Here is a 12,708-nt window from a genome sequence, read left to right as displayed (position 1 = left end):
TTGTAACAGAAATTCTATCTATAATAATAAAAGCGTAATATGCTAATTAGACCGGACAGCCGGAGGACCTTCCGGACGAAGCCAGGGCTGGGAGGGCTGAAGGCAGCCACCACGGCTGCGAGGGCCAAGCCCCTCGCACAAATTTCGTTCATGGGGCCTCTAGTAGAACTATAAAAAGGATAAGAACTCTGCTATGTAAATTGTGAAACAAAAGTAACACTTTTCATGTTTCTGCTTCAGTGTGTTAAAGTAAATAATAAATTGACTTAACAAAGATAGCCCAAGTGGCAATAGCTCAAATAAAACGACAACTTATTTCTTGTTCCAGGAGGGTGGGCAGCTGTCTTCCATGTGATCATTCAGGGGCCCAGCTGATGGTAGCTTTGCCATCTTCCACCTGTGACTTCCCAGGTGGCTCTACTTGGTGCTACTCCAGGCCAACAAAGCTAGGGAGAGAGCATAGAGGGGACACCCGGCTTCTTAAACATCTCAATTCAGAAGTGGCAGAGTCACATCTGCTCTATTGTAGAGTCTCAGTCACATGACCAGTCTTCCTGCAAGGAAGACTGGGACGTGTAGTCCTTGGCTCGGGAGGGACTGAGGAAAAGGGAGGATGGATTTTGTTGAACACCCAGCCAACAATGTAAATTTTATCAGGAAAGAATATTAAAGCGCAGAGAAATGAGTCCAGTTCCAGCTAATGTGTCTCAGCTGGCAATGCTATTTCAGTTATGCCATAGTTATCAATTTGGTGTCCTACTTCCCTGTCCATGCATATATGTTTGGTCATATGTATATAATTTTTTATCTTATAGGACACACATTTCTTACTTCTTTTATTGTTTTCAAACTTTGGTCCTATGGTCAAATGCTTGTTTTCCTTGAGAGTCATTCCTTCCTCCCTCTGCCCAGTGTCACAGGGAACGACATTTCTCAGAATCCCTTGCCAGAAAAGGTTGGCCAATGGGAGGCAGTGGTATAAGACTGGAGAGCTGGACAAGAGAGGAATCATGGTCTATCTCCTCTTTTCCCCTCTGGTCTGTGGCTTCTCCACAGCAGTGGTGGCGTCTCCTCCACGCTTTCAGATCCCCCTGTACACCCCTTTCTTTTGTCCCAGCTCTTGCTGGGCAACCCACGTGGCTCCAGCTCTCATGGAGCAGCAGGGTTTCTGGTCTCTGGGAAACAGTCCCTCTAGCCCTAAGGGTGGTAGCCAATTACTGCTGTTTCTAACCTCTGAGTTGTCTCTTTGGTCCCCATTTAGCTTCTTAGTTTTCCCATCACCCAAATGACCAATTCCTGTATTTAACTCTGTAAGCTCTGGTGTTTTTTCTATTTTACTGGCCAGACTCTAATGAACACCGTCATGTTTTTACTTGTGCTCTCTTTGTCACGTAACTTTGCAGAACCTCTCTCTAGAATGGGCAGAGTTACTGCTCTACTCGCCCCCCTTGCAACCCTGGCACTTGCCATGATAATAACATGGCTGCTGGCTCAAGAAGGATGAGAGACTCAAGCAAGAGTTTAAATCGTGTCCTTGAGTCTGAAATCTGTAGGACACATTGGCAGGTGGGAAATTCAGACAGGATTTTTAAAAAAATGTATTTTTATTGATTTCAGAGAGGAAGGGAGAGGGAGAGAGAGAGAAACATCAATGATGAGAAAGAATTATTGATCGGCTGCCTCCTGCACGCCCCCCAACTGGGGATTGAGCCCGCAACCCAGGCATGTGCCCTTGACTGGAATTGAACCCAGGACCCTTCAGTGCTCAGGCTGACTCTCTATTCACTGAGCTAAACCAGCTAGGGCCAGACAGGATTTTCACATTAGGCCTTGAGGCAGAATTCTTTCTTGTCCAGGAAACCTCACTCTTTGCTCTTACAGCCTTCAACTGATTGGATGAAACCTACCCACATGATCAATTATTCTTTATTCAAAGTCCACTGATTTAAATGTTAATCACATCTACAAAACACCTTCACAGCAACATCTAGACTAGTGTTTGATCATACAACTGGGTACCATGTCCTAGCCAAATTGAAACATAAGATTAACCATCATAGTCCAGTCCTTGTACACTTGGCACCCATATACCAGTACATCTCCTTAAATCATATTTAATATCCAAATAATGACAATCATAAAGTCATATTTTTGCCTAAGATGCTACAATTATCCTGCATACAATTAAAAATGCACTAAGCATTTACCCAGAACAGAATGCAAATTCCTTGGGTGATATTCACTCTTCTCCTTGATGACTTGTTTCTTTTTTTTTTTAAAATATATTTTATTGATTTTTTACAGAGAGGAAGGGAGAGAGATAGAGAGTTAGAAACATCGATGAGAGAGAAACATCGATCAGCCGCCTCCCGCACATCTCCCACCGGGGATATGCCTGCAACCCAGGTACATGCCCTTTACCGGAATCGAACCTGGGACCCTTCAGTCTGCAGGCCGACCCTCTATCCACTGAGCCAAACCGGTTTCGGCCTTGTTTCTTAAATATTATGGCATAAAGTTAACAATACTTAAATACTATTCTGTAAAGTTAATACACCTTATGTCATATTATAAGGGATAAGAGATGGAAGAAAACAAATATATTTGATTAATAAATATATGTACACAAACATATTAATAATGAAATAAGGAAGAAATAGTACAATTATGGTTCTCATTTCTATATCTGGTCATATGGTCATAGCTGCCACTTATTGATTACCTATTCCATATTCCCTTTGTCTGCAGCAAAAATCTCAGCTGGTTGTGGTCCTTGACCTGGTGGGGTGACCCAAACTTTCATTCTTCAAGAATCTGGGTCATTAGTACATTCGTAGCCTTGCTTGATTGGATTGTAGTTTTCCATTGATTTTGATCATAGAGCATGGTACCACTAAGAGAAATCCGAACCTGTCACAAAACCTTCTGACTCCCAGATGTTTGCTCAAGAAAAATAAGTTTTGAGACTGTGTGTTATGCGGCATTATTACTGCAAAAATCAACGAATATAACCTTTAGCTTCACAGATACGGACACAGTGTGGTCACAAATGCATAAAAAGCCCAATACCAGTGCAAAGAAAAAAAAAAGACTTAAGAGAGAAATGCCCATATATTAGCAGTGGTTGGCTTTGGAAGATGGATGGGTTGGTTGCCCAGATCAGAAATATAAATCATATTATCGCCCACAACAACAACAGAGACAATGGAATTAATGGGCTCCCATTACTAAAAAGTTCAGGGATAGTTTTAGCTTCTGGCACAGGCAGATCCGGATGCTTGAAGGATATTGTCAGGACACCTTCTCTCTCCATTTTTATACTCAGGTTTTATGCTCAGGCCAGCAGACCCCTTATGATGGCATCATGAACGCTGATCATTCCAGGCTTCCTCTCCCCGCCCCGAATTGACCCACACTGATGGGAAAAGCTTGTCCCTTTCCTGCAGGCTCCAGTCCCAATCCTGGCACTGTCAGATTGGCTCATCTTGGGCCACCCTCCTACGTCTGAGCAGTCTCAGAGGCCAGGGGGTGGGGTCCTTCTGAGGGGTGAGTCTCCTCCAGGAGCTGGAGGTGCAATCAGACTTGTTCCAGCCACAGGAGATGAGAAAGGTATGGAGGTGGGTGGTTTACCAAAGGAAAATCAGGCTTTGGCTATCAGAAAAAAAGGTGGGTAATGAATGTTGCCGTTAAAAACAGTATCTACTACCATAATGGGAGCTTTTAATTCTCCATACGTATCTTTAAGTTTTTAACGGATGTGTACTATTGCTTCTGTTATAGGCTGAATGTTTATGTCCCTCCAAAATTCATATGTTGAAACCTAATTCCCAAAGTGCTGGCATTTTGGACGTGGGACCTTTGGGAGGTGATTAGGTCATGGGGTGGAGCCCTCACGAATAGGTTCAGTGTCCTGATAAAAGGCACCATATTGCTCCCATGTCCCTTCTACCATGTGAAGACACAGCAGGCAGTTGGCTGTTTATGAACAGGAAGTGGGTTGGCACCTTGATTTTGGACTTCCGACCTCGGGAACTGTGAGAAATAGATGTCTGCTGTTTATAAGCCACCCAGTCTGTGGTATTCTGTTATAGCAGCCTGAATGGACGCAGACAGCTTCTATAATGAAGAAATATTGTTAAAAAAGAAAACTCCCCTCCCCCAACCCAAGAGCTACCCTGCTTATGTACCCTTTATGTCTGTGTCCTTGCGGGGGAGGTGTCACTCAGATAGCTCCATGATCCGGAAGGGAGACGTTCCAGCTATGGCCAATTGGCTTCCTAAATTGAGACCAGATGTTTGCATTGGTGGCCTTTCAGAAGTAGATGTGTCCCTGGGTCGATCACTGCTAAGTGAAGTGCTTCTTGCTCTTTTATTTCTTAACTAGAGGCCCGATGCACGGAATTTGTGCAAGGAGCTTGGCCCCCACAGCTCCTCGTAGCCCCGGCTTCGTCAGGTCATCTGGACAGTGGTCCAGAAGGATGCCTGGATGGTCTTTCTGCTGTTCAGTCTAATTAGCACATTAGCTCTTTATTATACAGGATGCGTGTGATGCTGAAAGTCCATGGTGTTCTGCCACTGGAAAGACAACCCCATGATTCCGAGAAATACTCCAGGGTTGTTGTGGGAGCCCTCCAGGCAGAAGAGACAACCAGCCCCTAAGGTTAGGTAATGACTGTCCTAGGAGAGAGAAGGGCATCAGGAACACGTTCAGCATGGTGAACCAAATACTAAAATTACCCAGGAAGCATTAAGAAAGCAATGTATTCAGAGCAAAGAGATAGTAGTTGAGATGCTCAAATTTTTTTCCATTTTTAAAATTGCGGTACTATCCATGTGACATAAAATGTACCATCTTAATCATTTTGAAGTGGAAGTTCAGTGGTGTTAAGTATAGTCACACTATTGTGCAGCCATCACCGCTTTCCACCCCCAGAACTCCTTTCATTTCCCCAAACTGAAACTGTCCCCATTAAACACTAACTCCCCGTTCCCTCTGCCCCAAACCCTGACAACCACCGTTCTCCTTCCTGTCTCTATGAATTTGACTATTCTACCTCATGTAAGTGGAACGATACAGTGTTGGTCTTTTTGTGACTGATTTAATTCACTGAGAAAAATGTACAGATGCTTGATTTTTATTTCTGGTTTCTATTCTTGAGGAGTGACTAACCGTCCTGTGATTGTTGTCTTTCCCCAGAGGCCTTCATAGTGACTAAGCTCTCTTTCTTTAGTAAGCTTAAACAAAGCTTAAGTGGACTCAATGAGTTTTTTAAAAAAATATATTTTATTGATTTTTTACAGAGAGGAAGAGAGAGGGATAGAGAGTTAGAAACATCGATGAGAGAGAAACATTGATCAGCTGCCTCTTGCACACCCCCTACTGGGCCACAGCCAAGGTACATGCCCTTGGCCGGAATCGAACCTGGGGCCCTTGAGTCTGCAGGCCGACGCTCTATCCACTGAGCCAAACCGGTTAGGGCACTCAGTGAGTTTTTACATGTGTAACAATCTATGTGACCACCATCTAAGGTACGGTATAGAATATTACCAGCACTTTTTGTGACTGGCTTATTTCACTTAGTATAATGTCCTCAAGGTTCACCCATGTTGTAGCATGTGCCAGAATTTCCTCATTTTTTTAAAGGCTGAATAATAAATATGTCATAGTATGTACTAGTATGTACCACCTTTTGTTTATCCATTCATTGGTTGATTGATATTTAGCTTGCTCTTGGCTATTGTGAATAATGCTGCTAGGAAAATGACTATACCAACAACTATTCAAGTTCTTGTTTTTAATTCTTTTGGGTATGCCCAGAAGTAGAAGTTCGGGGTTCTATGGCAGTTCTATTTAAATGTTCGAGGGGCTTCCATTCTGTTTTCCACAGTGGCTGCACTCTTTTACATTTCCACCAACAGTGTATGAGAGTTCTAATTTCTGCACATCCTTGTCAACCGTTGTTAACTGAGGACATTCTTAAACAAAGCTACCATGTTTTTCTTCCTGCTTTTCCTTGCTGCAAGTGAGTGAAGATGAGGAATATGACCAGTCATACGGTTCGGTGATACCACTTTGATTCCAGTAGTTTTACCCACTGTTGTAGCAACAGTGCAAATGACAAGGCAGAGAAAGAGGCGAATAACACCGTAATATTATCACCAGCAGTGGTGTGCTGGGAAATGGTGAACAACAGTCTCTCCAGAAAAAAAGAAAGGAAGAAAGGAAAAAACAAAGAGCTCTGAGCTCTTTGTGGTATAAATACTTCTTTCTGTGGTATAAATACTTCTTCCATGACCAATTTCAAGCTTCTTAAGTGGCTCACAACAATTCCGGAAAGTTTTAACAATCGGCTTCTTCTAGCTGGTTTGAGCTGGCTCTAGCACATCACGGATGCATGGGTCCCTGAGAGGGTTTTAGGAGGTTCACAAAATGCTTCTGAGGACCATAGTTTAGGAAGATGGGAGGAAAATCACACATTTTAAAGAATATATATATATATATATATATATGTATTTTTGGTTAATCTTCACCTGAGGATATTTTTTACCATTGATTTTTAGAGAGAGTGGAAGAAAGTGGAGGGGAGAGATCGCCTCCTCCATGCACCCTGATGGGGGCTGGGGATCGAACCTTCAACCCAGGTACGTGGCCTTGACTGGGAATTGAACCCGAGACCCTTTGGTCTGCAGTCAACATTCTAACCACTGATCAAAACCAGCCAGGGCAAGAATATTTTCTTGACATTTAATCCTGATTAGTTGTTCATTCTGAAATCTGTCAAGACTGAAAGCAGAATGGCAAGGGCACTGGGCTGGGAGTAGGGGACTTCGTCCTGGTCCTGGCTCTCACGCTAATGGTCAAGTGGTACACATGGTTGGTTACCTCCCATGCACACTAGAACTGTGACCTACTCCCACACTTCTTGTTATGTGAGAAAATGAAAGTCCTACTTACTTAAGGCCCTCTTACTCAGGTGCTGGTACCTATAGATGACTAGCGCACTGTTATGAACTGAATTGTCCCCTCCCCACAAATTCATACGTTGAAGCACTGACTGTATGTGTAGATGGGGGTCTTTAAAGAAGTAATTAAGGTTAAATGAGGTGACAAGGATGGCGCCCTAATCCTATAGGACTTGTGTCCTTATAAGAACAGGAAGAGCCACCAGGGTGCAGATACACAGAAGAAAGGCCTCGCGAGGACACAGAGAGCCTGGCCATCTGCAAGCCGAGGAGAAACCAAACCTGACAACATCTGACCTTGAGCTTCCAGCCTTCAGAAATGTGAGAAAATACAATTCCGTTATTTAAGCCACCTAGTCTGTGATATTTTGCTATGGTAGCCCAATCAGACTAGTACATATTACTTCTATGCATTCCTTCCACTATTTTTCCTTTCTCAGTACTTTTGGCTTGGGTTTCCATTTATTTCTAGAGAAATCTGACTTTCCTCTTAGCGCCTGGGTAGAACATGTGACCCAGTTTAGGCCAATCAGTGGGCTCCATCTACCTACCTACAGTCATTGGCTCAGAGGTGGTCATGCGCTGTAGGCTGAGCCCATCGAGTGAATCTAAGGACAGACTTCCTATGACCCTCTCTGGTTTTGAACAGGAAGCCGGAAGCAACAGGGCAGCTGGCAGCCGTTGGTGACCGCAGGGATGGCCAACCAGGGGTTGAAAACAACACCATGGAGGGCAGAGCAGAGAGGTGGGAAGAAACCTAGCCATCGATGACGTCCTTGGGCCGGTATACCAAGCCTTTCTTGAAAACCCATTGTTCTTGCACTTGTATTTACTGTGTCTGTTTGGCTACTATAACAAAATACCATCGACTGAGTGATTTCAACAACAGAAATTTATTTCTTACAGTTCTGAAGGCTAGAAGTCCAAGATCAAGGTTCCAGGTGATTAGGTTTCTGGTGAGGGCTCTATTTCTAGTTCTCAGATGGCCTCCTTCTTGCTGTATCCTCACAGGGCCTTCCCACCGTTCATGCACGCTCCTCTTCTTATAGGGACTCAGCCCTGTAGGATTAAGGCCCCACCCTTTTGAGTTCACTTAACTTTAATTACCTTCTCAAAGCCTTATCTCTAAATATAGTCACAATGGGGATTAGGGCTTCAACATATGAAGTTCAGGGGGACACGATTCAGTGCACGGCAGCCAATAATTCTCTTTATGTTCAGTTCCATTTGAAATTTTACTTATTCAAAACCAGAAGCATCTAAAGGATGCAGTGGAAACTTAAGTGATTTTTAAGAAGTTGGAGCCTCGCCCTGACCGGTTTGGCTCAATGGATAAAGTGTCGGCCTGCGGACTCAAGGGTCCCAGGTTCGATTCCAGTCAAGGGCATGTACCTTGGTTGCGGGCACATACCCATTTGGGAGTGTGCAGGAGGCAGCTGATCGATGTTTCTCTCTCATCGATGTTTCTAACTCTCTATCCCTCTCCTTTCCCTCTCCCTTCTTCTCTGTAAAAAAATCAATAAAATATATTTAAAAAAAAAGAAGTTGGAACCTCATTTTTCTCATCTGTAAAATGATTAAGAGGCATGGAGGTTGCTGTCATTCTCCTAGTGTTACTATCAGATTAAGTAAAATGATGTATTTGTGAAGATTTGGAGTAATATGAAGTTCATGGAAGATACGTATGAAAATTAATATAAACAAGAAGGCTGCTAGGCAATGGTTAGAGGTAGGCACAGCAAGGCAGGGGGGAAATGGAAAATGACACCCTGTTTTTCCAAAGAGACAGATAAATAGCGACATGAACACACATACTTGGGGAATGCATGCCTGACTCACAAGTCCAAAAATAAGCCTTCAGACCCTATATGGTGAGCGTAACTATAAATATAGCAGTGTTAGCTGTGAGTGACAAGCCCAATTAGATGACATAGATGATTTAGAAGGTCTTCATGCAAAACATCTTGAATAGCTATAAAAAATATCTGATGTTTACAGCTCAAGAAAGAAATGCAAACTAAGAGGAGGTAGTTCATGAGCTGAGTATACACTCTGTCAGGTCTGCCAATGTCCCACCCTTTCCTCTCTTAGTCATCATCTCCTGGTCCAAATCCCGGTGATCAGCACCTGCATTCATTTACTGAGAACTTTCTCTGGCATTTGGGCCACCCAAAGTGATCTGTGGAATCAGACCAGAGATGCCTGGGAAAGAACGCCCTCCAGGAGTGGCCATCAACCAGTGAGTAGTAGAAGGTGGTAGACAAATAATCCAGCTCCTTCGCCCCTCAGACGGACAATACTGAGGGCTGTATTCCAAGCTGCTTCCCAGAGGTCCCAGCAGGACTGAGTTCCAGTTGTCCACTGTGGTCACGCCTGCTGAACACGCTCTGTACCAGCTGCCTGCCTCCCCTCTCTCACGCTCCATCCCCTCCTCCCCAGGTCTCCTGGAACCACCTCTAGAATAAACTACTTGTCTGAAATGGGTTCCAGCTCAAACCAGCTAGAAGAAGCCGATTGTTAAGATTTTCCCTCTGAAGGAGCCGAAACTAAGACACACTCCTCCTCCTCCTACATGTACATATTTTGCCAAGGATAAGTTTTTATGATTTTCTATAGCATTTCACATTTTTTCAAAGTGCCTGCACATACAGTAGGATATTATTCAGTAACAGAAAAAGAATGAAATATTGATAGACACAGCAACATGAATGAATCGCAAATGCATTTTTGCTGAGTGAAAGAAGTCAGATTCAAATGACTATATGCTGTATATTTCCATTTATATGACTTTCTAGGGGAGGCAAAAACTATAGGGACAGAAATAGAATAATGATTGCTATGGGCTGAAACTTAGGGAAGGGGTTAATTGATTGGAGTGATGGATCTGTTTTATATCTTTTTTATTTTTATTTTTTATTTTTTTATATATTTTATTGATTTTTTACAGAGAGGAAGGGAGAGGGATAGAGAGTTAGAAACATCGATGAGAGAGAAACATCGATCAGCTGCCTCCTGCACATCTCCCACTGGGGATGTGCCCGCAACCCAGGTACATGCCCTTGACCGGAATCGAACCTGGGACCTTTCAGTCCGCAGGCCGACGCTCTATCCACTGAGCCAAACCGGTTTCGGCTGTTTTATATCTTTTTTAAAAAATATTTTATTGATTTTTTACAGAGAGGAAGGGAGAGAGATAGAGAGCCAGAAACATCGACGAGAGAGAAACATCAATCAGCTGCCTCCTGCACACCTCCCACTGGGGATGTATCCGCAACCAAGGCACATGCCCCTGACCGGAATCGAACCCGGGACCCTTCAGTCCGCAGGCTGACACTCCATCCACTGAGCCAAACCGGCTTCGGCCTGTTTTATATCTTGATTTGGATCATGGTTCCACCACTGTATGCATTTATCAAACCTGATAGAACTGAATACTAATAAACGCTGAATTTGACCACAGATCAATTATATCTCAATAAAAACAGTCCTTAAAAAAAAGAGCATTCTCCATCATTTTCTTAGTTGGTTGCCATAACGACCTGTAGCAAGCAGGCATGATTATTCATTTTTTCAGCCAACTGTTTTGAGAGATGTTTGCCCTTTACAACTCTACCCCATTCTCTCCTTTCACCCCAAACCCACTGCTGCTGGCCTTCCAACCCACCATTCTTCTCAATTGTTCTTGCCAAAGTCGCTGGTGATCTCATATTTGCTCAGGCCTGTGGCTAATTTCCAGCCTCAACTTCCTGCGCATCTTTACCACTTGGCACTGTAGATACTCTCGCCTGGGAACTCCTCCAGCCCATGGCTTTCATGATGCTGCTCTGTTCCTTCTGCCTTTGGCTGTCCTGGTTTCTTCTTTATTTGATCCTACCTCTTTTGCCTGCCTTTTCCTCTGCTTGTATTTCTACCCACAATCCCTAGGGGAGCTCCTCTAGCTTTTCTGCATCAACTATCACATATAGACTCATGGTTTCTGAATCTGCTTCTTATTCTCTACTTACCCAGATTTCCAGTTTAACATTCATCAGTTGATTTTGCAGCCTCCAAAAATGACATTAAACCAGGGACGCCTTTTCTAAAGCCTCCACAAACAAAACTTACAGCTCAGTGTTACCGTCACCAGGTTTCAGGCCAGGGCTCCTTTCCATTTGTTAAAATATGTGTTTATTGATTTTTAGGGAGAGAGGAAGAGAGAGGGATAGAAATATCGATGAGAGAGAAACAGCATCGATCAGCCACGTCCTGCACGCCCCCCACCGGAGAATCGAGCCTGCAACCCAGGCATGTGCCCTGCCCAGGGACCTCCTGGCTCATGGGTTGACTGAGCCACACCAGCTGGGCTTCTCTGCATTTTTAAATTTTTTTTATGAAAGACTATTTAATTCTTTAAGAATCTAAAAACAGACCAAACGTGTTTTGCTGTGGACACTTTGTAGAGACGAAGTGAGGCAGGGGTTTGGGTTTAAAAGGGGGGAAAATCAATGCAGTGAAGGAAGGGTAAAGAATGCAAGAATTCGGACATTCTGTGGAGGATTACCTTCTCTCCATTAAGAGGCCCATAAAAAGGAGCAAACTGAGATCCACAAGGGGAGTCAGCAGGAGCCATGTTGGTTTTCCCCACCCCCTGTGGTAGGCTGTTGCTGAGGGGCCACTGCTAGGCCCCCACTTGCTCCCCTCCCTTTGGCCTGAGATGGCAGGGCAGTACAGGGGCTTCGAAGGAGCAGGTCACAACTCCTCATTCCCAGATTCATCATCATCATCATCATCATCATCATCATAACAGTCAGCATCTTCTTCCTCCTCCTCATCTTCATCATCAATGTCATTATCGTACAAGTCGTCATAAAGCAAATCTGAGCTGTTGTCATTTGGAAGGCACTTTAGTTTTGATGCAATTTTCCACCAGGGTCATGGGGACTCGCAAGCCGTCCTTTTCTGCTTCGGCTTTCGTGGCTGACACCCGTTTTCTAAGGATTTCAGCATACTCTTCGTCTTTTCCCTTACTGTCCCTCCATTTCCTGAACATGACTGGAGCATCCACACTGGCTGGGGAGAAGGTGTTGGACTCATTAAGCAACGAGACTACACTTAACCGGGTAGTCCTGACCTTCTGAGCAGGATTCCGAGGGCAGTTCACGGCTCCGTGGGTCATCTACGGTGGATGAAGAATTGAAATGCGTACATCTCCATTCTCATAAATGTTGGGGTGCCACATTTTGGCCAAGAGCCTGAAGGTAGGTGGTGAATGTGGGTGGTCATAGGAAATTTAATAAGCGCCTTAAAGTAGCCTCCTTCGTAGAGGGTGTTGGGGGTCTGAAGATGGCAGCCTCCCAGTCGTAGAGGTTGGACTCATCCACCAGGGTGATCCGGAAGCTCTCCACCGGCTCCTCCTGTGGGCACTTCAATTCCAGCATCAGGGCCTTCTGCGAGCGGGTCATCTGCTGCTGGACCATCGTGGCGGCAGTGGCGCCAGGGCCCCAGTCCAGGCCCAAGACGGCCTGTGGGCCGGGCCCTCCTCCTCACACTGGGGCCAGGTGGGGGAAGAGGTTGAAGGAGTTAGGGCAGTGGTTCTCAACCTTGGCTGCACATTAGAATCACCTGGGAATCTGAGGATGAGGCCCAGAAATCAGGATTTTAAAAAGATTCCCAGGTGATTCTAATGTGCAGCCAAGGTTGAGAACCACTGAGTTAGGGGAATACACTCCCAGTCCCAGTCCTGGTCCTCCCCCTGGTCCCCTGAGG

The 12,708-nt window shown here is 44.5% G+C and overlaps 1 pseudogene across 1 annotated transcript; it reads right to left on the bottom strand.

Moving 5' to 3' along the window:
- Positions 1-11,691: 11,691 nt before the first annotated feature.
- Positions 11,692-12,419, bottom strand: LOC308519389 (ubiquitin-conjugating enzyme E2 R2-like; annotated as a pseudogene). Its single transcript has one exon. The product of its transcript is annotated as a ubiquitin-conjugating enzyme E2 R2-like (transcript).
- Positions 12,420-12,708: the final 289 nt, after the last annotated feature.

This window comes from Myotis nattereri, assembly GCF_964212035.1.
Source record: "Myotis nattereri genome assembly, chromosome: 5".
Classification (NCBI taxonomy): Eukaryota; Metazoa; Chordata; class Mammalia; order Chiroptera; family Vespertilionidae; genus Myotis; species Myotis nattereri.
This window is presented reverse-complemented; position numbering and strand designations above follow the sequence as displayed.